This window comes from Lissotriton helveticus, chromosome 1_2, assembly GCF_964261635.1.
Source record: "Lissotriton helveticus chromosome 1_2, aLisHel1.1, whole genome shotgun sequence".
Taxonomy (NCBI): Eukaryota; Metazoa; Chordata; class Amphibia; order Caudata; family Salamandridae; genus Lissotriton; species Lissotriton helveticus.
The window spans coordinates 425,464,584-425,489,989 of record NC_136058.1 but is presented as its reverse complement, the minus strand read 5'-3'; the positions used below and the strand labels follow the sequence as shown (position 1 = coordinate 425,489,989).

Genomic DNA, 25,406 nt, shown 5'->3' with positions numbered 1-25,406 from the left:
CATTGTCAGATAAGGGGACAGAGGCACAGAAAGAGTAGGATTCACCTAAACAGTTTAAGTCTGATGAACACAGAACTACTTTTTCCAAGGGTTATTACTTGGCCACGTTACATTCTGGTGAATAGTCCATGAGAATCGGCGCTGTGTAACCCTCCCTCCTCCAGAGGTAATGTCTATGTGGTAATCAAACTCTTGTGTCATTGGTAGGCTAAGGGTAAGATTAATTCACCACTCACCCAACTGCACCAGGAACATAACTGTCGGGAACACTCCTGGCAACGTATAGACAACACTCCTGGCAATGCATATTCAACAGGAGCTGCAGGAATTAATCTTTAGTTAAAGATGCATCACCACAGTCTGGGTCCATTTTTAAAAGCACAGTTTTACTTACAACTTTAGGATGGTTCTAAATACCCCCGATCTTGGACAAAAAAGGGGAGAGAAGCATAAATTTAATTAGTGATTTCCGAAGCGCACTATTTCACAAACTGGTAGGTCAGGGTTAAACACGGAGTCTCCTGGTTGCACAGTTTCCTAGTGCAGTAAACCACACCTGGGGTGGTGGAGATTGTGAGGGAGGGGCCGAGGTAGTACAATCCCAGGATAAGGACCTCTATAGTGGCCCTGTTGAGAAGTAACATTTGTGTCTATTTCCAGCATCTTTAAGTAAAGTTGTAAAGTTGGTATTAGATGTTATGTCTAGTAGTGGTGCGTGCACACACCAGTGAATTGTCTACCTTGTTAAGGGTTGTGTCAAGACTGATTTGCATATAGCCATGTCTGAACTGGGGTGGCAGAGTGGGCTAAAGAAGTGGGCTAAAGAACGGTGATGGATCAAACCCAGATCTTTTGACTGGGTGTGAGTATTTGATTGGTTCAAATGCTCCGTCCATCACCACCCCCTTTAGTACCACTTTGGCCACCATAAGTGTGGCAGGGTATGCTCAGACGTGAGTCCCTTGCTCATTTTGCCACTGGATTCAAGCAAGCCGGGCTGAAGACGGCTGGAATGCCAGATACCGGTCCTCAGAAGCTTGTTTCCGGTCCAGGGAAGGCATGGCTTGGCAGTTCGGGCTGGACTGTTCCTACGAGGCACAGGGTCAGACTGATTTGCATATAGCCATGTCTGAACTGGGGTGGCAGAGTGGGCTAAAGAACGGTGATGGATCTAACCCAGATCTTTTGACTAGGTGTGAGTATTTGATTGGTTCAGATGCTCAGTCCATCACCACCCCCTTTTGTACAGGTTTTTATTACAGCATTTGGTAGATGTATTGAGCATATTTATAAGTGCCTGTCCACCAATATTTTAATTTTTTTAATTTTTTTATTTTTGTTTGTTTTGAAGTGGGTCCCTTGCTTACTTTGCCACTGGATTAAAGCAAGCCTGGCTGATGAGGGCTGTTACCCTGAAACTGGTCTCAGGATGCTTGTATTCAGTCCAGAGAAGACCAAAGATGACAGATTCAGCCAGGATCTGTGACTGGGGGAGAGTGTCTGAAAATGTTATTTTTTTATTTATTTATTTTTATTTCAGAACCAGCAAATACAGGAGTCAAAATACAAAATACATAATTACATAATTCCATAAAGAAAAAAAAAGGACAAAAACAGGAAAAAACAAAGAAAAAACAGAAAAAGAAAAAGTTATCTGAAGAATAGAGAGTATGGAAAGCCGAAGAGAAGAAAAACAGGATAAAAATACATAACAATTGCAACACATAATATATATTACCAAAAAAAAAAAATTAGCTACAAGAAAAGAACACACAACAGATACTTGACAGTTATTAGTGCAGAGATAGCGGTCGAACCCCAGACTTCCATGAAGTTATCGGGTACCAAATAGCATCTCCTATTTTTCTAGCCTTAGGCCCTCTGGTAGCGTATATCGCTTTTTCGAGATTAAAAACCGCAAGAAGGCGGGCAAGCCACATTTGGAAGCTTGGTGGATCAGGTTCCTTCCATCGAGCTGATAGAATAATTCTTAATACGGCGTTCTTATAAATAACATTCTTTCCACATTACTGGAGAGATTCAATGAGTTATCATGCCCAAGCACATAGAGTAAAGAAGATTCGGGAATTTTATGCCCAAACACCTCTTCCCAGAATTCGGACATCATTCTTTTAATTGTGGTAAGTTCCCTGCACTCACACAACATATGGATTAATGTAGCAGGGCCTAGAAGACATCTGGGACATAAATCATTCTCCCTCTTGCCCCACGCAAATAGCTTAACAGGAGTATAGTAGAGATTAAAAATAGTTTTGTACATCTGGGCTTTGAGACTGGCTGACATAAGGAGACGTTGTGTTAGCTCTAAGCTTCTATCAATATCTACATTAGGGTTCTCTAATTTATCGGCCCAGGTAGCTTCCGTTTTTTCTATGTCATCTTGGATTCTAGACATTAATAGACCGTAAATTGAGCCAATTCTAGTAGTTATTCTAGTAATTGCCTCAATGATGTCGATTCTTCCCAAAGAAACAGCGGGTGCTTTTAATTTAAGTATTGTATATACCTGAACAAATTTAAGATAATCCCCATTAGATAGCAGGTATTTTGTCTGTAAATCTGTGAAAGTGGTTTCGTAATTTCTTAACAAAAAATCGCTCACTATAATAATCCCTAATGATTCCCATTTCTTAGAGATGACATCGAACCCAAGGCCTGCAAGAAGTTTTGAATGCCAGAGGGGCGTGTACCTATTTATTTTCCCAATGCGCATATGCTTAATGGTTTTGGACCATACCCTCCAAGCGTTAGATATAATTTAAAATTTACTTTTTTTATAATACCTGGCCTCTATTTGCCTCAAAAAGAGGCCTTTTGCTGTCTCCCCAAGTGCCAGCTCATAAATAGAAGGGATTGTAGTGAGATCCATAACACCTGCCGAGGGGATAGAACATAACAGCGGTACCATTTGTTGGAGGAATGGTGCCCAGAAGTAAAGTAGGATATTTGGAATTGCGAGACGTTTTGTGGAAGTGAAAGAAGTTTGATGGACCTCCTGATCTTGCCATGCTGCCATACAAATTTAGACGTAAGTGAGTCTATTATTTTAAGAGTCTTCTCCTCTATAGAGAGAGGAATAGCTCGAAACATATAAAGCAGCCTGGGGAGGACATTTATTTTTAAAAAGTTACCCCTGCCTATGATTGAGAGATGTAGACTATTTACCCGCTCAAGATCTTTCTTAATATGAATGAGTAGTGGCTCAAAATTGAGTTTGGGGATACGTTTTATATCGGGGCTAATAGTAACACCCAGGTATGTAGCCTTATTAGCTCTCCTTGGATCTACACATACAGTATTATCCGTGCACAATATAATTGTCTTTCGTTTATTCAAGGAATAACCCGAGTACCGACCATACTGGTCAGCTAGATTCTCAACTTCACTCATGGCTTCTATAGGGTCGGGTGTAATTATCACAATGTCATCGGCATACGCCAATACATTGGTTTCAAACTGTCCATAAACAACAGGTTTAATTGCCTGGCTCTCCAGCAGCTTCAAAATTAAGAGGTTTATGTATAGTGCAAATAATAATGGCGAGCAGGGACACCCTTACCTGGTGTCTCTGGAGATGTTAATAATGCCAGATTCTGAGCCCATATTCTTCAGTTTTGCTTTAGGGCATAAATACATTGCTTTAATGGATTTAATACATTTGGAGCCAAAATTATTTTGTGCCAGAACAGCCCATAAGAAGTTCCATGAAACACGATCGAAGGCCTTTTCAGCATCAAGAAGAATCATCGACATCTGGCCCCCCGTTGCGGACATGATATCCAATAGGGTAATAGCCCTACGGGTGTGATCGGTGGTACCTTTGCCAGGAACAAATCCATGCTGCCACGGGGAGACCAGATGTCCGATGACCCTACTGAGCCGAATGGCCATCACTTTTGCATATAATTTGGAGTCCAAATTAATCAAGGAGATTGGGCGATACGATGTGAGTTGGTCTGCGGATTTCCCTTTTTTCGGAAAGACAATTATATTAGTCTCATTCCATGAATCAGGGGGGACACCATTCCATTGAATCCCTAAAAATAAATCATGGATAAGGGGGCCCAATTGGTGACTCAGGATTTTAAACAAATCAAGAGGAATTTTGTAAGGACCTGCGGCTTTTCCAAGAGCCAACGAAGATAGGGCTGTCTGCGCTTCCGCCAAGGTAATTTCCTTCTCAAGATCCTCACGTGTGGAGAAGTGTGGCTCAGGGGTTAGAGGCGGCAGACCCGGAAGCTGAGATCGGCCCTGGACCAGGGTTCAATTCCCCGCCTCGATGGGGGTTGGGCTCAATAATTCCACGGACTCGATAATTCTCGCTCTGGTGCCTACTCGACTCACGGGTTCACACTCTGCGACTCTGGGCAATAGCTTGCTTAATCTCCACAACGGCCCCTCGCGGCGGGATGCCTGGCTTTCACCTTGTGGATGCCCTACCGGGGTTATCTCACAGGGGAATACCAGGACGGGTTCCCTAAGCAAGCGCATAGATGCCTGTGATGTGGGCGGTTTGCGCTATATAAATACATGTACATTTACATTTACATTTACGGGAGGCGTCGTCCAGAAACCTACGTGCCTCTGGGTTATTGAGAAGATTGCTAAGGTACAAGTCTGAATCGTCCCCATTAACAATTAAATCATCTTGATACAGGTTTTGATAATATTGCTGGAAAGCTTTAATTATATCAGAAGTATGTGTGTAAGTCTGACCTCCTTCCTGTAAAGAACCAATAATGTTAAATGTATTTTTCTGACGAGTACGCAAAGCAAGGTGTTTGCCAGCTCTTTCCCCATTTTCATACAGATCCTTCTGACGAACTCTATATGTTTCGGCAGCTTTCTGGCTAAGGCCTGAATTAAGCTCAGATTTTAACACTAATATCTGATACATGGCCAGTTTTCCATCTTTACCCTGTGATATTTGTGTAATGTGTTCTTCTTCAGCCTTTGCAAGGTCATGGACTTTCTGGCTATATTCATTATTTATTAGCATTCTAGCCCTAATTTGAAAACTCATTGTTTCTCCTCTAAGCACGGATTTGAAGCAATCCCAAACTACATTCCTCGGGGCTCTATAGCGGTTAATATCAAAATATTCTTGGGCCCAGCTGGCAATAAAGGCAATATATTCGTTATTAGCAAGAAGTTTACGGTCAAACGTCCAAGCCCGATGTTGTCTGCTTAAGGTTGTAATATTAATTGTAAGGGTAAGGGCATTGTGGTCGGAAATCATTTTCGGAAGTTTAGTGATTGCGGCTTGCGGGGCTAAGTCTGTTGAGACAAGTTTATAATCTATTCGGACAGGCTTTCTGTGCAGACAGGAGAAATAAGTATACCCAGGATCCTGATATTTCTTAAGGTCCCATATATCAACTAGGTCAAAACTGTCTACTAGCCTGTTAATGACCTTAAAAACACGTGGCTTACGATCCTCATATTTCTTTTGATGAGAATGTCTGCTAGATGGTAGATTAAATGAAATATTTAAGTCGCCGCATATGATAAGCGGGCTCTGTGAGGCTGCAAGTTCAAGTTCTAATTTTTCAAAAATAGCAGGATCGTCCTGGTTGGACCCATAAATAGAACAAATGGTGATACCAAGGGTGAGTTTCACAATAACCCACCTACCATGCGGATCGGCTAGTTTACGTGTTGCTTCGCCAAGGGAGGATTTGGCTAGAATAGTTACCCCACGATTGTTAGACGTTTGTGACGAAGCTGCTAATAAGTTGTATCCCCTGAATCTAAGTAATGACCTCTTATCCCAAGACAGGTGCATCTCCTGGAGACATATAATATCAACTGGGTTCAGACTGATTATTTCTCCCAAACGTTGGCGCTTGTCTCTGGCTAGTAGACCTTCCCATAATACTATAGTAAATATTAACCACATCGATCTTTTATTCTGTTGTTCATATTTGTGCTGCAGTTTACTAGACATTTGATCTGGCTTAGTTACAATGATACTTAAAGCTGTACCTGGGTTAGAAAATGCAATGATACCTGTCTCAAAGCTGGTTCTATATAAATCATTTAGCCAGAAGAAAATATACGTGAGTCCGAAAAAGACAAAAAGGAAATGAGATGGAAAAGCTAATACTAAATTATTCCAGTTCCTTCTCATTTTAGCTCATCCAAAAAAGCTTTAGCTTTGATCTCTGACAAAAAAAAATGTGTTTGACCGCCAAAAACAACTTTCAGCGGAGCCGGATTATTCAGATAGGCCTGGGCTTTTTTGTCCTGAAAGGTTTAATTAGCAAGCGAAGTCGCCAGCGCCTTTCGACCGTAGCATGACAAAAATCTGGTCGAGTAAAATAAGAAATATCTTTAAAAGTACGCTTCCGGTCAGGTCTAGCTTTCTCAGAAATTGTCTGTCTTAATAGGAAATTCCCAAAGTAGACCAAGATTGCGCAAGGGTAGACACCAAGCTTAGATGGTAAATTAAAAGGCATTCGGTGGGCTCACTGTATCTCAGAGTCCCAGTCCCAGTTCCAATTTGTAAGCTCAGGCAATGAGTCTCGAAATAGGTTCACCACAAAAGACCGAACATCTTCAGCTTCTGCCTTCTCGGGAATACCTAATATGCGCAGGTTGTTCCTGCGCTGGTGATTCTCGAAATCTTCGAGCTTCCACCTGACATCAGCAAGTTCAGCCTCGTGCAGCTCAATCTTTTCAGAGTTCAAAGCAGCATCATTTTCATTGGAGAGCACCCTCACTTCTATTTCAGTCATTCTTTCACCAAATGAGCTGCAGGTCCTGGTGAGTTTACGAACCACCACTTGTACTTTGGGATGGGCAGCTTGGGCTCTTCGACTATCGAGAGCGGTCTCCTCCCTATGAGCAGCAATAGCTTGCAAAATAGTATCCACAGCTGTAGGGGGGAGCTCATCATCTGAGGATCGCAACCCGGACTGAGCGTTGTTTATATTGTGTGTAGGATGGCTAAGTTGATCGGACAGGGAGTAGTCCCACACTAAATCCCCTGCATCGTGCTGTTTGTGTTTGGGTGTATGTACAGGTTTTGATTTAATAGTATTAACTTTCGGATCGTTATTATCATTATCCTTGTCATTGCTCTCATCAGAGTTAAAGAACAGGGAGTCATCTTCAGATCCAGTCTCGCCTGACCATTCCCCCTCAGCCCCTGTTTCAGCCCCAGTTTCATCTGAAAAAGAGTAAAAATCACTTGATTCCTTATCCAACTCATGATTCCCTTTATTATCCATTCCAATAGGTCTCGTTTCATGAGGCGTATTCTTAGAAACAATGGACGTTATTACAGTGACTGGAGAAACAGAAACCAGGGGGACCTTGGGGGCTGGAGCGGTGCTTGGTACAAAGGCTGGTAATGCAAACACCGGGGTATCCACAGTAGCACTAGCAACACTACCTGACCCTTCATTCAAAGATAAATTAGCCAGGTTTGAAACATTAAGCTCAGCAATCTGATCTAGCTCTACACCCCCAATGTCAACAGCTGTACTGGGAGAGGAGTTAGGTTGTAAACAAATGTCCTGTTCCACAAGATCAATAGTACTTACAATAGCAGTGGGCTCAATAGCAGTGGGAGTCGCTAGCTGCGTGATATTGGTATCAACATCGTTTTGAAATTCGCCTTCAGGAGCTTGAGCACTACCCCCTGCTGATCCAAGATGCTATTCACGCCAGCTGAATTTGCGGTGTCCAATGTAGTTTCGGGCGGAGTACATGAGGAAACTGAGGACTGCTTCTTGCCTTGTACTGAAAGCGTTCCTTTACTTTTCCCGGAATAGATCGATTACTGTGCAGCCCGGGGCTGCCAAAGCGCTTGAAGCATCTTTCTTCTGGAGCTTCCTTCGTGAAGCCAGTGCCTCCTGTCTCGGAGAGCAGTCAGCGGAGGGAGTAGGCTGATTCTTCCCTCACGCTGCGGGAGTCAGCGTGTTGCCAGGCCCGCCCCCACTCTGTGCTCCGTTCATGGTCTGGCGTTCCGCATCCTCGTGGAGTGCTCTGGCCGCCCTGGCCGCCCTCGCTCACGCTGCTGTTGACGAGGCTACTGCTGTCGCTTTGGGAGGCATGGGGGCAGGGACTGAAGTAAAAGCAGAGGTAGAGGTAGAGGCGAATCCGACATCGGAGGACTTGCAAGGACTGTTAGGGCTACCGGCTCTGTCAGCTGTGTCGACGTCGGAAGAGCCGTTCTGAGTCAGCGTATCCGTCGGAACTCTGTGCAGGTGGCAATCCGGTGAGTTGGAGAGTGCCTTAACTATAGCCCAGCCGATCAATGAGTACAGGGAGGAAACGAGCTTAGAGTCCTGGCAGATCGGCTCATGTGGGTTACGTAGCATTTTTTAAAGACTATATTACTCATAGTCCATGATTATTACTGGAATAATCATTTGGGGTAGCTGGTAGGGATAGAAGGCGGCGTCCCTCTGTTCATAGCGAGGAGCTCGAGTGCAGCGCCTCCAGCGGTCTACAGACAGACCGCCATCTTGCCTCCTAACCAATATTTTGATGTATGAAGGTTGAGACCTTTTCCTTTCATTGTGGAGCAAAAGCTGCTTGTTGTAGGGGACTACTGTCTCCACAACCAGTCCATGACACTACTAGCTAGAGTAATCAGTTTCCAATAACATGTCCCTGAACACCTACTAGCTCTTCCTTCTATGTCTGTGCTCCAAGCCCCTCCTCCTCCCCTCGACCTACCAAGGATGATTGGTCTGTGTGTAAAGGCGATTTCGTGTACTGGATTCATGTGAGGTGCAGAGCCCATTTCAGGTGTCTCCCCTGTATCTACGTACCCTCTAAAGGTGTGTGCTGTTCCATAACATTAGTAACAATCTGCAGTCTCTCCTCTCATTGCATGTCCGCCGCTGCTTTTTAGAGTCACTCCTCGTATTGAAATTCTTTGTAAAGCAGATGACCCTTGTAGGGAAGATTATAATCTCTCTGACACCCCTTGGTACGTAATATCCCATACCTGCTCCCCCCCCCCAAGAAAACTGACTCTGCATGATTTACTATGGTAAATACTTCCTTGAAATATTGCTCATTTTGCCCATGCTTCAGTCCATATGAAACTAGTCTTTGCCCTCCCACCCTCTTGTCCACACAGTACCCTGGATCCCACCAGCTATTACCTGCTTACCTGTCAAGAGAACTTACAGACAGAATAGACGTTTTTCTGCTGGTGGACAAGGAACACTTTCTGTTAGTAACTCCACTGAGTGCAATCCCATTGATGCCTGGCCTGTGTTATTGCATTGTTTGCATCAGATTCTCCTTGTGCCTGGCCTGTGTTATTGCATTATTTGTTTCAATCCAAGTGCCTGGCCTGTGTTATTGCATTGTTTCGTCAGATTCTCCTCATGCCTTGACTGTCTTATTGCATAGTTTGCATCAGATTGTCCTAGTGCTTGGCCTGTGTTATTGCATTGTTTGCATCAGATTCTCCTAGTGCCTGGCCTGTGTTATTGCATTGTTTGCATCAGATTCTCCTCATGCCTGGCCTGTGTTATTGCAGTGTTTCGTCAGACTCTCCTAGTTCCTGGCCTGTGTTATTGCATTGTTTGCTTCAAATTCTCCTTGTGCCTGGCATGTGTTATTGCGTTGTTTGCATCAGATTCTCCTCGTGCCTGGACTGTGTTACTGCATTGTTTGCATCAGATTCTCCTCGTGCCTGGTCTGTGTTATTGCATTGTTTACATCAGATTCTCCTAATGCCTGGCCTGTGTTATTGAAGTGTTTGCATCAGATTCGCCACGTGCCTGGACTATGTTATTGCATTATTTGCTTCAATCCAAGTGCCTGGCCTGTGTTATTGCATTGTTTGCATCCGATTCTCCTAATGCCTGGCCTGTGTTATTGCATTGTTTGCATCAGATTCTGCTTGTGCCTGGCCTGTGTTATTGCATTGTTTGCATCAGATTCTCCTCGTGCCTGGCTTGTGTTGTTGCATTGTTTGCATGAGATTGTCCGAGTACCTGGCCTGTGTTATTGCATTATTTGCATCAGATTCTCCTAGTGTCTGGCCCGTGTTATTGCATTGTTTGCGTCAGATTCTCCCAAAGCCTGGCCTGTGTTATTGCATTGTTTACATCAGATTCTCCTTGTGCTTGGCCTGTGTTACTGCATTGTTTACATCAGATTCTCCTCGTGCCTGGCCTGTGTTATTGCAGTGTTTGCGTCAAATTCACCTAGTGCCTGGCCTGTGTTATTGCATTGTTTGCATCAGATTCACCTAGTGCCTGACCTGTGTTATTGCATTGTTTGCATCAGAGTCTCCTTGTGCCTGGCCTGTGTTATTGCATTGTTTGTGTGAGATTCTCCTAGTACCTGGCCTGTGTTATTTCATTACTTGCGTCAGATTCTCCTTGTGCCTGGCCTGTGTAATTGTATTGTTTGCGTCAGATTCTTCTTGTTCCTGGCCTGTGTTATTGCATTGTTTACATCAGATTCTCCTAGTGTCTGGCCCGTGTTATTGCATTGTTTGCGTCCGATTCTCCCACCGCCTAGCCTGTGTTATTGCATTGTTTACATCAGATTCTCCGAGAGTCTGGCCCGAGTTATTGCATTGTTTGCGTCCGATTCTCCCAACTCCTGGCCTGTGTTATTGCATTGTTTACATCAGGTTTTCCTTGTGCCTGGCCTGTGTTATTGCTTTGTTTGCATAAGAATCTCCTAGTGCCTGGCCTGTGTTATTGCATTGTTTGCATCAGATTCTCCTCGTGCCTAGCCTGTGTTATTGCATTGTTTGCGCTGGATTCTCCTAATGCCTGGCCTGTGTTATTGCATTGTTTGCGTCACGTTTTCCTAGTGCCTTCCCTGTGTTATTGCATTATTTGCGTCACATTTTTCTAGTACCTGGTCTGTTATTGCATTATGTGTGCTGTTTTTGGTATCTTATTATTCTAATAGTTGCAGCTTTTCTAACAAACATGGTACCTTTTATCCCAATCAAGTGCATCTGACTGCAAGGTCACTGAACTCTCCCTGCAGGAGCAATCTACTTCCTATTTATGTAGCAACAGACAGCACAGCATGTCTGCCAGAGATGTTGTAAGGTCAGAAACAGTACATAGATAAGTAAGTATGATGCAAAACAAACTGTTGAGTAAGATTTTTGACAAAGAAGCTGCTGTGATAGACGGTAAAACATCCATGTCTAAACATCAGCAGTAGGACAATGGTACATGGAACGATAATAGTAGATTTATTTACACTTCTGTGCGGTGCGTGTCACTTAATGTTCTTTTCTTCCACTCTCATGAGATGGTATTACAAGGCAATTCTGAGCTCACTGAGTGTGGAGCTTCTACGAATCCCAGAGACAGGCCGTTCTAAAGATGGTAACAGAGAAGGTTGAAAGATCTACTTCTTGATCCTGGCAGATGGACTGGTGATACCTGAGGGGGTGTAGTTGGTCTGTGTGTTGCCACGGCTGTCCAGGGGGTGTAAGAAACGTCAGCAATTTGTGGAGGGCCCTCTTTTGGGTGAGAACCACCCAGCTTCATGCAATGCGGACTCGAGGGTTTGTGTCTGCTCAGGAGGAGTTACATTCTGATAGCAAAATGGAGGACCTTGTCCAAAGGGGATCGATGTTACCAAGGATTAACATCTTCAGGTCCAACAGATAGAGAAAGTCCATTTACCTCCAGGTGCTTGAAAAGCTTTCTGCACTCTGCTGGTGCAGGCAGGATGTTTATTTTCTAGTTGGCATTTGCCAGGGATTGAATTAAACCTTTGAGCAGCACTTGTAGCGTTGACTCTTAGAGTCTTATAGTATGTGCTGGCTGCGTTAGAACTATCTTAATGTTCCACGGAGCTCAGAAAATCCAGACTCTCCGTCCTCTCAGAGCACAAGGTCTGTGGCTTGACCAGGAGAACTGCAATAAAGAAGAGGACCCAGACCAGTTCTACCTCTCCCGACCTTTGAACTGATCATTGAGGAAATAAGCCCTTGTCTGGAAAGCAGACCCACACAAGGCAGAGCTGACATAAGCCCCTGCCTGGAAGGAAGATCTGCGGATGTATGTCAGTACAACGCGATCTTTTAGATCGCGATACTTGACATCGCAGGTTTTACAACGCAAGTCGTTACAACGACTTGCGTTGGAGGGCGCGGATTTCGGAATTTTTTAATTTTATATTCCAACACCAGTCCCCGTAACAGTAGGGAAGGTGTTGGACTATAAAATTAAAACATTCCTTATCCCACAGCGCCATCCAGCGCAAGCCGTAGTAACGACTTGCGTTGTAACAGCTGCGGGGAAAAGGTCGTGCGGTGTAAACACCGCGTTGTAAACGACGTTCCCCAAGATCTGCACATGGCACAGCTGACCGAAGCCCCTGCCTGGAAGGAAGATCTGCATGAGGCACAGCTGACAGAAGTCCAGCCTAGAAAGGCAGATCTGCACGAGGCGCAGCTGACAGAAGTCCCTGCCTGGAAGGAAGATCTGTACGAGGCACAGCTGACAGAAGTCCACCCTGGAAGGAAGATCTGCACAAGGCACAGCTGACAGAAGTCCTGTCTGGAATGAAGATCTGCACAAGGCGCAGCTGACAGATGTCCTGCCTGGAAGGAAGATCTGCACAAGGCACAGCTGATAGATGTCCTGCCTGGATGGAAGATCCGCACAGGGCGCAACTGATGGAAGGTCTGCCTGGCAGTGACCTCAACGCAGTGACACCCACAAACCACAAAATCCTTCAAGCCCAGCTAGCCACACTGGACGCAATGTACACCAAAGGCCTGATTTAGATTTCAGCGGATGGTTTATTCCAACACAAATGTGACAGGTATCCGACCCGCCCCATTAAGACTGCATTATATCCTGTGGTAATTATAATAAGGCAGGCAGGATATCTGTCAGGTTTTGATAATGCCTTGGTGTAGTTTGCAGAGTTTACTCCTCGAAATTCCACGAAGTGCCAGGGAAACTCCGCCGCACTCTGCAGACTTCCGCTAGTGGCAGAGTTTGTTAAGTTGCACTGCACTTACTGATTTTTAGTGCCAGGAGTTTAACCCCCACTGTAAAATCAGCACGAACAGCACCACACATCGTGCCAGAGGGCGCTGTTGCTTTCTGCCACTCTAATTGATATTCTAATCAAATGGCAGCTTTATCAACGAGAATGGCAGATTTTAACACTTGAGTGGTCGCGACCTGCCATGACCTCCCGCAATGAAAAATCTCGCCAGGAGGAGGTCTAGCGCTTTATATTTTCTCACAAGCGCTCGCCACCTTACCATTGGCGAACCGATTGAGAAAAGAATTCCGTTTTGCATGAAGTTTTTTGGAACAAATCCACACAGAGTGCGGTGTGGGCAAAACTTTGCCATCTCTGCCAGCAGACCGGAATTCTTCACCCACCCCTAGTTTTGAGGCAATATCTGTTGGACAAACTCCCAACTAGGCCCTATATCTGCAATAAGTGTTGTAGAAGAAGTGAGATCCATGGTCTTGTGAGTATGAGGCAGTTATTTGACTTCTGATGAACCCCACAGAGTGAGTGTGCAGCTAGAGGGCAGTAGGGGGGGCCAAAGGACAGAAAATTAGGTAAACTTGAATATGAGAAATATGGAAAGGTAGAAATGCCGCATCACCTGTAGATAACTGACACCTCCTCCCGCTCTTCCAAATGCCCATCCAGTCACAAAGTGGCATCCAAGGCCCCAAACGGACAACGTCATGCCAGATGCCATGTAATGGTGGAAAAGGGCGGAAAAAGAGTAATAGGCACACATCTGCTGCAGGGATATGTCAGGTAAATTATTTGTTGTGATGGATTCCCTATACATACTAAATGACTGATATCGTTGAATATTACATGTTATGAAACAACGTTTGTTTGCCTTATCTGCGCATATAATGTAAAGGACAGGCCTTACAGTGAACCCCTCCCTCTGTGTGACACAAAAGCCCTGGAAAGAGCTGCATCTTACAGAACTTTATCTACTTTTAGGAAAAGCTAAAGACTTGCTTTTTAAAGTTGTCTTTCAGGGCCAGAACTGGGTGCTCTAAGCTGCACTAGTTTCAGGGAGATGGACAGATGTTATGGCGATAGGAAACCCCCCTCAACCCACAATAATGTTCCAATCTTCTAGAATAAACCAGAAATGCTTGAACCAAGGGAGCTGTTGAACGTGTCAAAGGTGACTTATGAACAGTGAGGTAAAGACAGGAGTTGGTATTTGAGATGATCTTAAGTGAATAGGAAAGGAACGAGAATAAGTGTGTGAATGGAGTTACCTTTGTTGTATACTTCGTAAAGAGTTACTGAAAATTTTGCAGCCCAGCCTGATCCATCTCGTTTTCTAAAATCTATTGTTGTTTCAAAAAAATCTTGACCATATGTGTCTATCTTAAGCAAAACCTCAAGCACTTGGGTGCTCTGAGAACGCCCATACTTTGCTAAGTTACTGGTAAATCACTGGTAAATCCCCCCTTTTCAGATATTAATAAGATGTCACCTGATCAACAGAACTTTTAGTTAAATATGTGTGTGATAAAATATTCCTTGCTAAGTTTCAAAGGCGGTAAAGAAGAAGGGGGAAATTTACTAAGATTTTGCATGTGTTTGCATCACAAAAGTGGCACAAGACAGTGCAAAATGGTTTTTCCTAATTTTCTTTCCAGCAAAGAACATAAAAGTAATGTGAAGCATCGCATAGCACTGCTTTACATTACTTTGCACCAAGGGGATGCCTGGGCAACACGCATACAAAGTGGGAAAAGCCTTCCCTCGTGCCTAGGCATAGTATTTTGCACAGGAAGGGTGTCCTCCTTCCTGTACAAAACCCATGCTGGACTCACAGACACACACACCCTAGTGCTCTGGTGCTAAGGTGTGTGCTTGATGTAGGGCCGCTGTAATCAGTGCCGGCGCAAGGGAAAGGGAAGGAGAGAGCCATATCTTTGAAAATATGGTGCACTCCTGCTCCCTCCTTGTTGCGCAGCCTCGCGGGAGGAGGGCTGCGCTGCATTGCGTGTAGATTTAGGAAATCTCCCCCAAAATGTCTTTTACAACCGGTTAAACATTATGGATTCTCATTCAATTATGTTTCAATTTAGTAATTTTAAATATCTTTACATCCAACAGAAAACAAGCCTTGAATGTGTTAAATGACCATCAATAATGAAGCGAATGCTGTAAATATTCAATAATAGCAGAAATCATGAGCTACAGTATTGAGGAAACCATCAGCGCAGTCGGTGACAGAGGAACCTGCACACAAACTGACAGATACTGGATGAAGCAGTCAAGGGCAGTTTGGTGGATGTAAGAGTCTAAGCTGTGCACCTCCACGCTACAAGACGAAGAAAATGACCTTAGGAAAATTAAGGCAACAACAATAACAAACCGCCTCCCGTATAAACAAGTGTCCAACAGCAGCTTTGATCATCGGATCGGTATGATGTGATTACCGCAGTGCTCTGTTTTATAAAATGATGACAAGCCATCATTCCGTGCTCTCGGAGAATTGAAAACTCTTTCTGGCTAAGCCACAGTAACTAGAGAAGAGCACAACAGAGCAGAGCCAGACAATTGACGGGTAAAGGAAAGAGCAGTTTGTCTATCTAGAATACAACAGACTGTCCCAATTTGCACCGGCCAAAAGGAAGATACATCTTTACCTACAAGTTTGCATAGCCATAATCCAATCTAAAGGCACAATCGCCTACAAAGGCACATTCTGCGTATTAGGAGTGTGGCAAATATTTGGTGGCTATTGCATTTTTTTGTTAAAAGTGAAATCAAACATGAAAAATACTACACACATATAGAGTGTGTGAGAAAAACACAAGTGCTTTATCAGGCATGTGGCCCATCATGAAATACAGTCATGGATGTAGATAAATATATTGCCGACCCACAGACCTTAACCAAGAAAGAAGAATCATACACATGCAGCACGAGCTTTAGTTTGTCATCACTACTCAGGCTTCATCAGCACACGTACACAGGAGAAAAACCATTCAATTGCAGTGAATGTGTAAAGAGCTTTAGTCGATTATCAGAGCTACAAAGACATCAGCGAACACACACAGGGGAAAAGCCATTCAAGTGCAGTGAATGTGCAAAGTGCTTTAGTCAGTTATCATACCTTCAAAGTCATCAGCGAACACACACAGGGGAAAAACAATTCAAGTGCAGTGAATGTGCAAAGTGCTTTAGTCATTTATCAAGCCTTCAAAGACATCAACGAACACACACAGGGGAAAAGCCATTTAAATGCAGTGAATGTGTGGAGAGGTTTAGTCGATTATCATACCTACAAAATCATCAGCGAACACACATGGGGGAAAAACCCTTTCATTGTAGTGAATGTGACAGTAGTTTTCGCGTCTCATCTACATTAAGGTATCATCAGCGAACTCACACAGGAGAAAAACCATTCAAGTGCTGTTAATGTACAAAGTGCTTTAGTCGGGTATCATACCTTCAAAGACATCAGCGAACACACACAGGGGAAAAACAATTCAAGTGCAGTGAATGTGCAAAGTGCTTTAGTCATTTATCAAGCATTCAAAGGCATCAACGAACACACACAGGAGAAAAGCCATTCAAGTGCAGTGAATGTGTGAAGAGCTTTAGTCAATTATCAGACCTACAAAGTCATCAGCGAACACACACGGGGGAAAAACCCTATTATTGTAGTGAATGTGACAGTAGTTTTCGTGACTCTTCAGCATTAAGGAAACATCAGCGAACTCACACAGGAGAAAAACCATTCAAGTGCAATGAATGTGGGAAGAGCTTTAGTCGATTATCAAAGCTACAAAGTCATCAGCGAACACACACAGGAGAAAAAACATTCAAATGCACTGAATGTGCAAAGTGCTTTAGTGAGTTATCAAGCCTTCAAAGACATCAGCGAACACACACAGGAGAAAAGCCATTCAAGTGCAGTGAATGTGTGAAGAGCTTTAGTCAATTATCAGACCTACAAAGTCATCAGCGAACACACACGGGGGAAAACCTTATTATTGTAGTGAATGTGACAGTAGTTTTCGTGACTCTTCAGCATTAAGGAAACATCAGCGAACTCAAACAGGAGAAAAACCATTCAAGTGCAATGAATGTGGGAAGAGCTTTAGTTGATTATCAAAGCTACAAAGTCATCAGCGAACACACACTGGAGAAAAAACATTCAAATGCACTGAATGTGCAAAGTGCTTTCGTGAGTTATCAAGCCTTCAAAGACATCAGCGAACACACACAGGAGAAAAGCCATTCAAGTGCAGTGAATGTGTGAAGAGCTTTAGTCAATTGTCAAACCTACAAAGTCATCAGCGAACACACACGGGGGAAAAACCCTATTATTGTAGTGAATGTGACAGTAGTTTTTGCGACTCTTCAGCATTAAGGAAACACCAGCGAACTCACAGGAGAAAAACCATTCAAGTGCAATGAATGTGGAAAGAGCTTTAGTCGATTATCAAAGCTACAAAGTCATCAGCGAACACACACAGGAGAAAAAACATTCAAGTTCACTGAATGTGCAAAGTGCTTTAGTGAGTTATCAAGCCTTCAAAGACATCAGCGAACACACACAGGAGAAAAGTCATTCAGGTGTAGTGAATGTGTGAAGAGCTTTAGTCAATTATCAGACCTGCAAAGTCATCAGTGAACACACACAGGGGAAAAACTGTATCATTGTAGTGAATGTGACAGTAGTTTCCGCTTCCCTTCAGCATTAAGGTATCATCAGCAAACTCACACAGGAGAAAAACCATTCAAGTGCAATGAATGTCGGAAGAGCTTTAGTCGATTATCAAAGATACAAAGTCATCAGAGAACACACAGGAGAAAAACCATTCAAGTGCAGTGAATGTGCAAAGTGCTTTAGTCAGTTATCACACCTTCAAAGTCATCAGCGAACACACACAGGGGGAAAACATAGAAGGGCAATGAAAGTGTGAAGGGCTTTTGTCAATTTTCGATCCCACACAGCCCTCAGTGAATACACTCCTTCATTTAACTCACATGGAAATAATCCTAGAGATGCAGGGACTCTGGAATGAACTTAAGAACATCAAAAATAATATTGACCCATCTGAGGACATAGACAAGAGCAGTACCGTGCAGTTATTGTGAGAGGAATGAATTACAGAAAAATATAAAATTCTAACTATGTGGGACTTTGAAATACCAGATTATAGGAGACTGGACTAGCAGTAAAGAAGAAACACAGTTAACATTATTTGCAGAATTATAAAAGTGTTTGTTTCCAGTGATTGTTCACTTCCGTACACATAGCAAAGTGACATGATGTACCAGGATACATAGTGGGCGACAAGCACAATATGGATTAAAAGAAAAACACATTGTTGATTTTTATTTGGTGAAGAAGAGATACAAAGAAAAACATTCAATCGCACCTTACCACACTACCTGTAAAAGCAACACTGAACAATATTGGGACTATCAGCTGTGTTTTCAGCTAACTTGTCGGATTAGTGATAAAACCTATAAACCCAACACACCCAGAGTGGACATGTTGTCAGGGCTCTGGAGATGGAAGCTTCATTGGTAAAATGCATGTATTACTATTAACAAATGCCACTGCAGTATATGTAATGAACTAAAGCGAAGCACAGTTGTTCAAGATATAACCTATTTTTAGATATAAAAGAGCATATACCTTGTTTTTAAGTAACGTTTGTTGTATCTTTTACACACTGTTATCGGTTGATGGTCAGCTTGTGCCTAAGGCCTCATAACTGAGTGTGACCCGTGGCTCCTCTCCGACTTGGCTCTCCCTATTAATTTTGTGACTTGCCAAACCCTACTTTTTACCAGAATTGAGCCACTGTAAGCAGGAGACTCTGTTTGAAGAATGTGGTGAAATAGCGAAATCCCACATCAAAAGCCTAAATGTGCTAGGACAATCAGTTGCACTCCCAGCAACTCATCTTCAACACTTGATTGTCCCTTGTCCTCAAATGTTCTGAAGGATTTGTCGTATGAATGCCTGAAGTGGCAGTGGCATTCATGAAGCTAACGCTAACAGGAGTGTGTGGGAGTTAGAGAGAGGGAGAGATAAAGAGAGCGAGAGAGACAAAGAAAGGGGGAGAAAAAGAAAGAGTAAAGGAAGGAGGGGAAACGGCAGGTGATTTGTATTCACCTAAAAATAGAAGAAGCAGCCGAATACATGTCAATGTGTGACATCACCAGAGAAACAGGGTGAATACCTGTGCATTTATAGATTTATTTTTAATACCTATAGACCCATGTCATGCAAATAAACAGGGAACAAGTAAGGAAAATAGTGATGGAGCCCATTATCATATGCAAATCACAATGACATCACATGTAGTGATGTCACAAGAAGTGATGTCAGGCGCTCATAATAATTTTCACGTGAAAGGTTGACAGCATGTTTTAAAAACAAAAAACAAGAAACATAAAATAATGTAAAAATAAGTTTTTGGTTTCAGTTTTTATACAGCATGTGTTTTTCGCACTATCAGTTTGTAACTAAACTCGGAGTTGACTGAAAGTGTAAATATTTTTAAACAGATATGTGGAACTTGAAAATAAAATGTTTAAACTGTTTTCAGTGAATAAATAAAATGTGCTTTTAATTTGCGTTTGTTTCCTGACATTATTCTTTATCCAGCCCCTAAGCCCCAAACTGTTTCACATTTACAATGTTTTAAGCAATAGAAGGGCTAATTCTGTCAAGTTCTGTGTTCCTCTCTTGCACCACTCACACAAACAAACACTCAGAGGCCTGTGTCTGCAGTGCTGGGGCACAAAGTAACAATTACCAGTTGCAGGCTAAGGGTCTAGGTGGAACTGAGTCCTGTTTCTAGATAATAGTAGGGGGCCCCTTTAAACTGTGGCTACCCCAGACTTGTGCCATGCTGATAAAGCAATAGTGGCTTTGAGTAATTTATAATTAATTGAAATGAGAGAAAGAGAAGAAGAGAGCGAGGTGCAGGATATATTAAAAGAAATGAAAAAAAGACACACAAGACTTTAACCTGTTCTGTGTGCAAGCACTTTACGCAAACAAGCTGTGCTGTGCGTTGTGAACAGGCTGTCACCCCCCTTTGTATGTAAATGAGCTTCTGTGGCCAGACACCCCAGGTTCCCATCTCTTCTAGCGTGGATGATAATGTGAGCACTGTAAGGTAATCGCAAAGAAGAGCTTTATTGAGAAACAATCGGCTTCCAGGTCACACAGCTGTGGTTATGTAGTTCTTTATTCGTTTTTTTTAAATTTACTTTAATTTGCAGCAATTCTCCATGTTACTTTTTCTCAGTATTACGCTTCAGGTAGCTCATAGCTCTCCATCAGTTAAACGTGAGGTTTGATGTAGGATTTGTTGTTAGTGTCCCTAGACCATGTCCCAATCCATTTGCCCTTGATTTGTCGGCATGGGTTTTGTCCACACACTGGTCTACGACGGACCTTCTCAAGGTAGAAGGCGCTGTAATAGGAATACTAAATCAGACATATATGAAATTGTATGTAAACAAATGTATGCCTTTCAGTTATCAGGCATCACCAGACTCACATCTACACATGTAATTGAGCACCAGACTAAAGTGACTCCTCCCTGTATAAATATGTGCTATCAGTAATCGGGCTGATGGTTCCACTGATACGCATAGCAAATAAAGTTTCTGAGATTGCGCTCATTGGCCTAAATTTTATTTGCTGAAGTTTCACGCAGTTTTGCTGATGTGCACAGCTTATAAGGCTTGTGGATATTGCGCACTGGAAGCAGATCACTGAGGTTCACCCTTAAGTAGTAACTAGGTCAAAACATAGTACGTACATCATACAAAATGTCACTGCTCCTCCCTTCTTGTTGACATCTCCAGGAGTTCCTCCTCTCTTGTGGCTGAAGTGAAAGAAGGTTTTCACACATGCTCGTGTCTGTGGCACTTTCTTAAGCATAGAGAGGAAAGCCTCATTGTTAATGCATTGTTTGGGCTCCGAGGGACAAGAATTCTTTGAACACCTCCCTGAACTCTTTGATAGTGACTCTGCCACTCTTGATGAATATGAGATCTGCTTCAAAAAGTTGGACTTGCACCACCTCCCCAAAGTGAGTACTGTCCTTGAACGACATTACTTTGGGAAAAGGATCCAAAGGCAGGATGAGCCGGTCGAACAGTACATGACTACCTTGCGCAAATTGGCTTCCACATTCAATTTTGGTGCAGCTTTAGAGGAGCGGTTAAAAAATCAGTTCATGTTGGGATGCGCCCTCGACAAAACGAGAGACGCCCTGTGGGAAAAATACACGCCATCACATCAAGAAGTGCTGACCATAACCAAAAGTGTAAATGTAAATGTATAGGCATTTATATAGCGCACTACTTACCCGGAGGGTCCCAAGGCGCTTCGACCGCTGTGAAACCCTTCCTGGCTTCCCTGAGAGATGGTCCCTTAATGGGTATCTCCAGGGTGAGACCAGGCATCCCCGGCGGTCTGGTGGGGCCGTTAGTGAAGATGAGGCAAGCTAATGCCCAGAGTTGCCGAGTGTGAACGCTGATCAGAGTGGGCACCGAGGCGAGAGAATTATCGAGTCCGCTGACCCTGGTCCAGAAACCTGCCGCGCTGGGAATCGAACCCTGGTCCCGGGCCGTCCTCTGCTCTCGGGTCTGCCGCCTCTAACCAGTGAGCCACACTACTTCACAAAAGTCACAAGCATTCAAAAGTGTGTGTTGATATTATGCACAAAGACAGTTCAGGTGATAAAAAGGAGAAAATTAATGTCAAGGTGCTGGTGGATAGATTAGTTGAACCCGAATTTAGCACCACTTCAAAGCTCTTTAACACAAAGAATTTTCAGAGGAAGTGCTTCAAGTGTGACAACTCTAGCCTTATGGCCAACTTTAACCTGTTGCGTGCATCAGACGGCCCCCGGCCATCCGACGTCACAGTGAGCATGTGGGGAGGATGGCCGGGGGCTGTCTGAACCGCGCCCACTCTTTAATATGCCCGCACCGCGGCGAAATTCGCGCTGCAGTCAACAGGTTAAAGACTGCCCAGGCTGGAAGGCCTTGTGCAAAACTTGTGAGAGAAAAGTTCACGTCTCAAAGAGCTGCAGAACGAGCAACAAGCATAAAAAATTAGGAAAGTTGATCTTTATTAAGAAGATTTGGAAGGAATCAATACTCTCCCAGTCACAGGAAATGCTAGTGATGGCCTTCAGGAGCTAGTTTTGATCAATGATGCTCCAGTGAGAATGCTCTTCAACTCTGGGGCCAAGATAACTCTAGTCCCAAAAACATGTTATGAGCGTAATCTGCTGGGCAAAGTCACCCTGTTGAAGCCAGACATTAGACCAATAAGTTAAGGTGGGGTGACTATTGAGCTGCTGGGTTAATATCTGGGGCACGTTTGACTACAAAGAGAGAATCATCCCTGGTAAAATCTATGTCTTGATAAAAGGGGAGTCACTCATAAGTTGGTCCCATCAACGTGATCTACTTATCTGCCTTGATCCCAATGAGATCTGTCTGCCTAAAAGAATTACCACCAGTTAGGGTTGTTAGTAATGCTAATCGAGACTGGATCAAGGAATTCCCTGAGGTCTTTGCTAGTGAACTGGTTTGTCTCAAAAACTATGTACATTTGATAAAGGTCAAATCTAAAGTGAAGTAGTGTGGCTCACTGGTTAGAGGCGGCAGACCCGAGAGCAGAGGACGGCCCGGGACCAGGGTTCTATTCCCGACGCGGCAGGTTTCTGGACCAGGGTCAGCGGACTCGATAATTCTCTCGCCTCGGTGCCCACTCTGATCAGCGATCGCACTCGGCAACTATGGGCACTAGCTTGCCTCATCTTCACTAACGGCCCCACCAGACCGCCGGGGATGCCTGGTCTCACCCTGGAGATACCCATTAAGGGACCATCTCTCAGGGAAGCCAGGAAGGGTTTCGCAGCGGTCGAAGCGCGGAGATACTCCTCCGGGAGTCGATCCTAGCGCTATATAAACTTGCAATTAATTAAAACTTGCAATTAAAAGCTGTTCCAAAAACAGTTAAAGTCAGTCAAACACCTCTATAAGTAAGGTAGAACATCATTCAAGAAGTTGAAGCAACAGAGTGGGTCTCTCCTGTTGTTATAGCCCGCAAAGGCCAGGCTCTGTGTCAGCTCGAGGAAGCTCATCAAAGCAAGGCATTTTTCTTCCTTGAACCTGACCTCTGCCTATCACCAGGCCAGCCTTCACTCCTCTTCAGAACATTCAGAATATTCACTTCTCTTCCCAGGACCTCACCTCCTGTGTAACACCCTTTGGTACCTTTAGATTTCTAAGAATGCCTTTTAGACTGACTTCTGCAGCCTCAATTCTTTTCAGAGGGCAATGAAGGGCATTCTTGGAGGCCTTCAGGATGTCAAGGTGTACCCAGATGATGTGCTCATCTTTGGTGTGGATTTTGAGGAGCATGATGGGAGGCTGAGGTCAGTATTAAAGAAGTTATGTGAAGCTGACCCCACCATTTGGGCTGACAAGTGCAAATTTGGTGTCAAAGAAATAGAGTACTTAGGGTATTTTGTGTCCGCTGCAGGCATCAAACCCAAAGACTCATTGCTAAACGCCCTTTGTAATTTGTGCACCTCTTTGAACAAAGAAGAGTTTGCAAACTTTCTGGGCATAGCTGAATTTTATCACAAGTTCGTTCTGAACTCTGCAGGGAAAAGCTCTTGTTTGAGGTCTCTCCTCCAGAAGGGAAGTACATTTGTTTGGTCCAAGTGCTGTGAGGAAGAGTTTGAGTGCATTAAGAAACATCTGAATGAAACACCTTGTCTATGAAGTTTTGACCCCACAGAGCTATCTTATCTCATGACTGATGCTAGCTTGAAGGGATTATGAGCAGTTCTTTTGCAGAAGGTTGATGTGGAGGTTAAAACGATTCTTTTCTTCTCTAGGCCCTTGAGGGGTGCTGAATGCAACTGTTCTGTTGTAGAGAAAGAAGCTATGGGGGTTTTCTGGGTGGTGCAAAAGCTGAGAAAGGTTTTGTGGGGGAAAAGGTTCAGAATTCTTACTGACCACAAACCTCTTAAGGAGGTCTTCTCCAAGAAAGGCATTGACTTTGTCTCCCATGGGATACGGAAGTGGGTTGTGGCTCTACAGTTCTGGCAGACTGTCTGTAAAGACTCGGGGTGAGGAGTGTGAAACGAAAGATGATGTTGAGTGGTTTAGAGGTGAAGAACTGGAAGAAGAAATGAATGTGTGTGATTAGTGAAGGGTTGATTTCAGAGAGAGAGTGGAGGGAACATCACATGATCGATTTAGACTTGTAGAAAGTCCTAACCATGGTCATAGGTGGTTGGTGTGAGAAGGACTGTGAAGAGGTCCTCAAAGGCTTTTGGCAAGTTAGGGAAGATCTGGCAGTGGGGGGGGGGGGTCCCCTGATGCGTGATAGAAGGTTGGTTGTACCCCTTGAAGTAAGGGATAAGCTAGTAAACAGTGCTCACACCTCACACATGGGCATTGCCACTACAAAGGAAAGGATCAAGTAAGCATATTGGTGGTCTGCCATGGATCTACATGTAGAGAGGTTGGTGCATGAATGTGCTGAATGTGCGTGTTGTGACACAATATTGAAGTGCAGGACGCAACCCATGGTTATTAGGGAACAGGCTACTGGTCCGTGGTGGACATTTCTATGGATATTTTGGGACCTGTGAAGTTAAAGACTCTGGAACGTTATTTGAACGTGTGTATTGATATGTTTTCCCATTGGCCTGATATCAAAGTGGTTCAATCCGTAGAGTCTGGTGAAGTGATTGAGTTTCTAGAAGAGTTATTTGAACATAAGTGTTTCTAGTTAACACTCTTGCCAGACAATAGTGTTCAGTTCACAACCTTAGTCATGGAAGCTTTTCGGAGTTCCAGGGGGATCAAGCATAAGAACACGTCCCTGTACCATCCACAAAGCAATAGTGTGGGGGAAAGGTTTGTCAAGGTTGTTAAAGAGACTCTGCAGCAAGCTGTTGCCTGTGGTGAAAGTTGGAAGTTAGCCATGAGGAAGAAGGTTCACGAGTATAGGTTCACTTCTTATTCCTACACTGGTGAAACTCCCTTTTGTTTATTAAAAGGAAGGATCCCCACCATGGAAGTCACTCTGTTGTGGGTAATGACCAAAAGAACCTTAGTGGATGAAAATGTGGGTTTTAGAACTGGGGGAAATGGCTTGCACCTTTCCCCAAATAGGGACCCTTGCTTCTAGTCCGAGGAAGGGAGCTACACTCCTAAAATAACCTCTGCTCAACCTTGTGTTAGCTTGACATGAAATGAAATATCACTATTTGTAAAGCGCACAGCTACCTCCGAAGGGGTGTCCTGGCACAGGGAGCGCCAGGAAGATTAAGCGAGCTCTTGCCCAGAGTCACATGATGCTGGGCTAACCAGGGATCGATCTGTGAACC

General features: G+C 43.8%; 1 pseudogene; it reads left to right on the top strand.

Annotated features, from left to right (window-relative positions):
- The first annotated feature begins 7,293 nt into the window (after positions 1 to 7,293).
- Positions 7,294 to 23,787, top strand: LOC144804915 (uncharacterized; annotated as a pseudogene).
- The last annotated feature ends 1,619 nt before the right edge of the window (positions 23,788 to 25,406 follow it).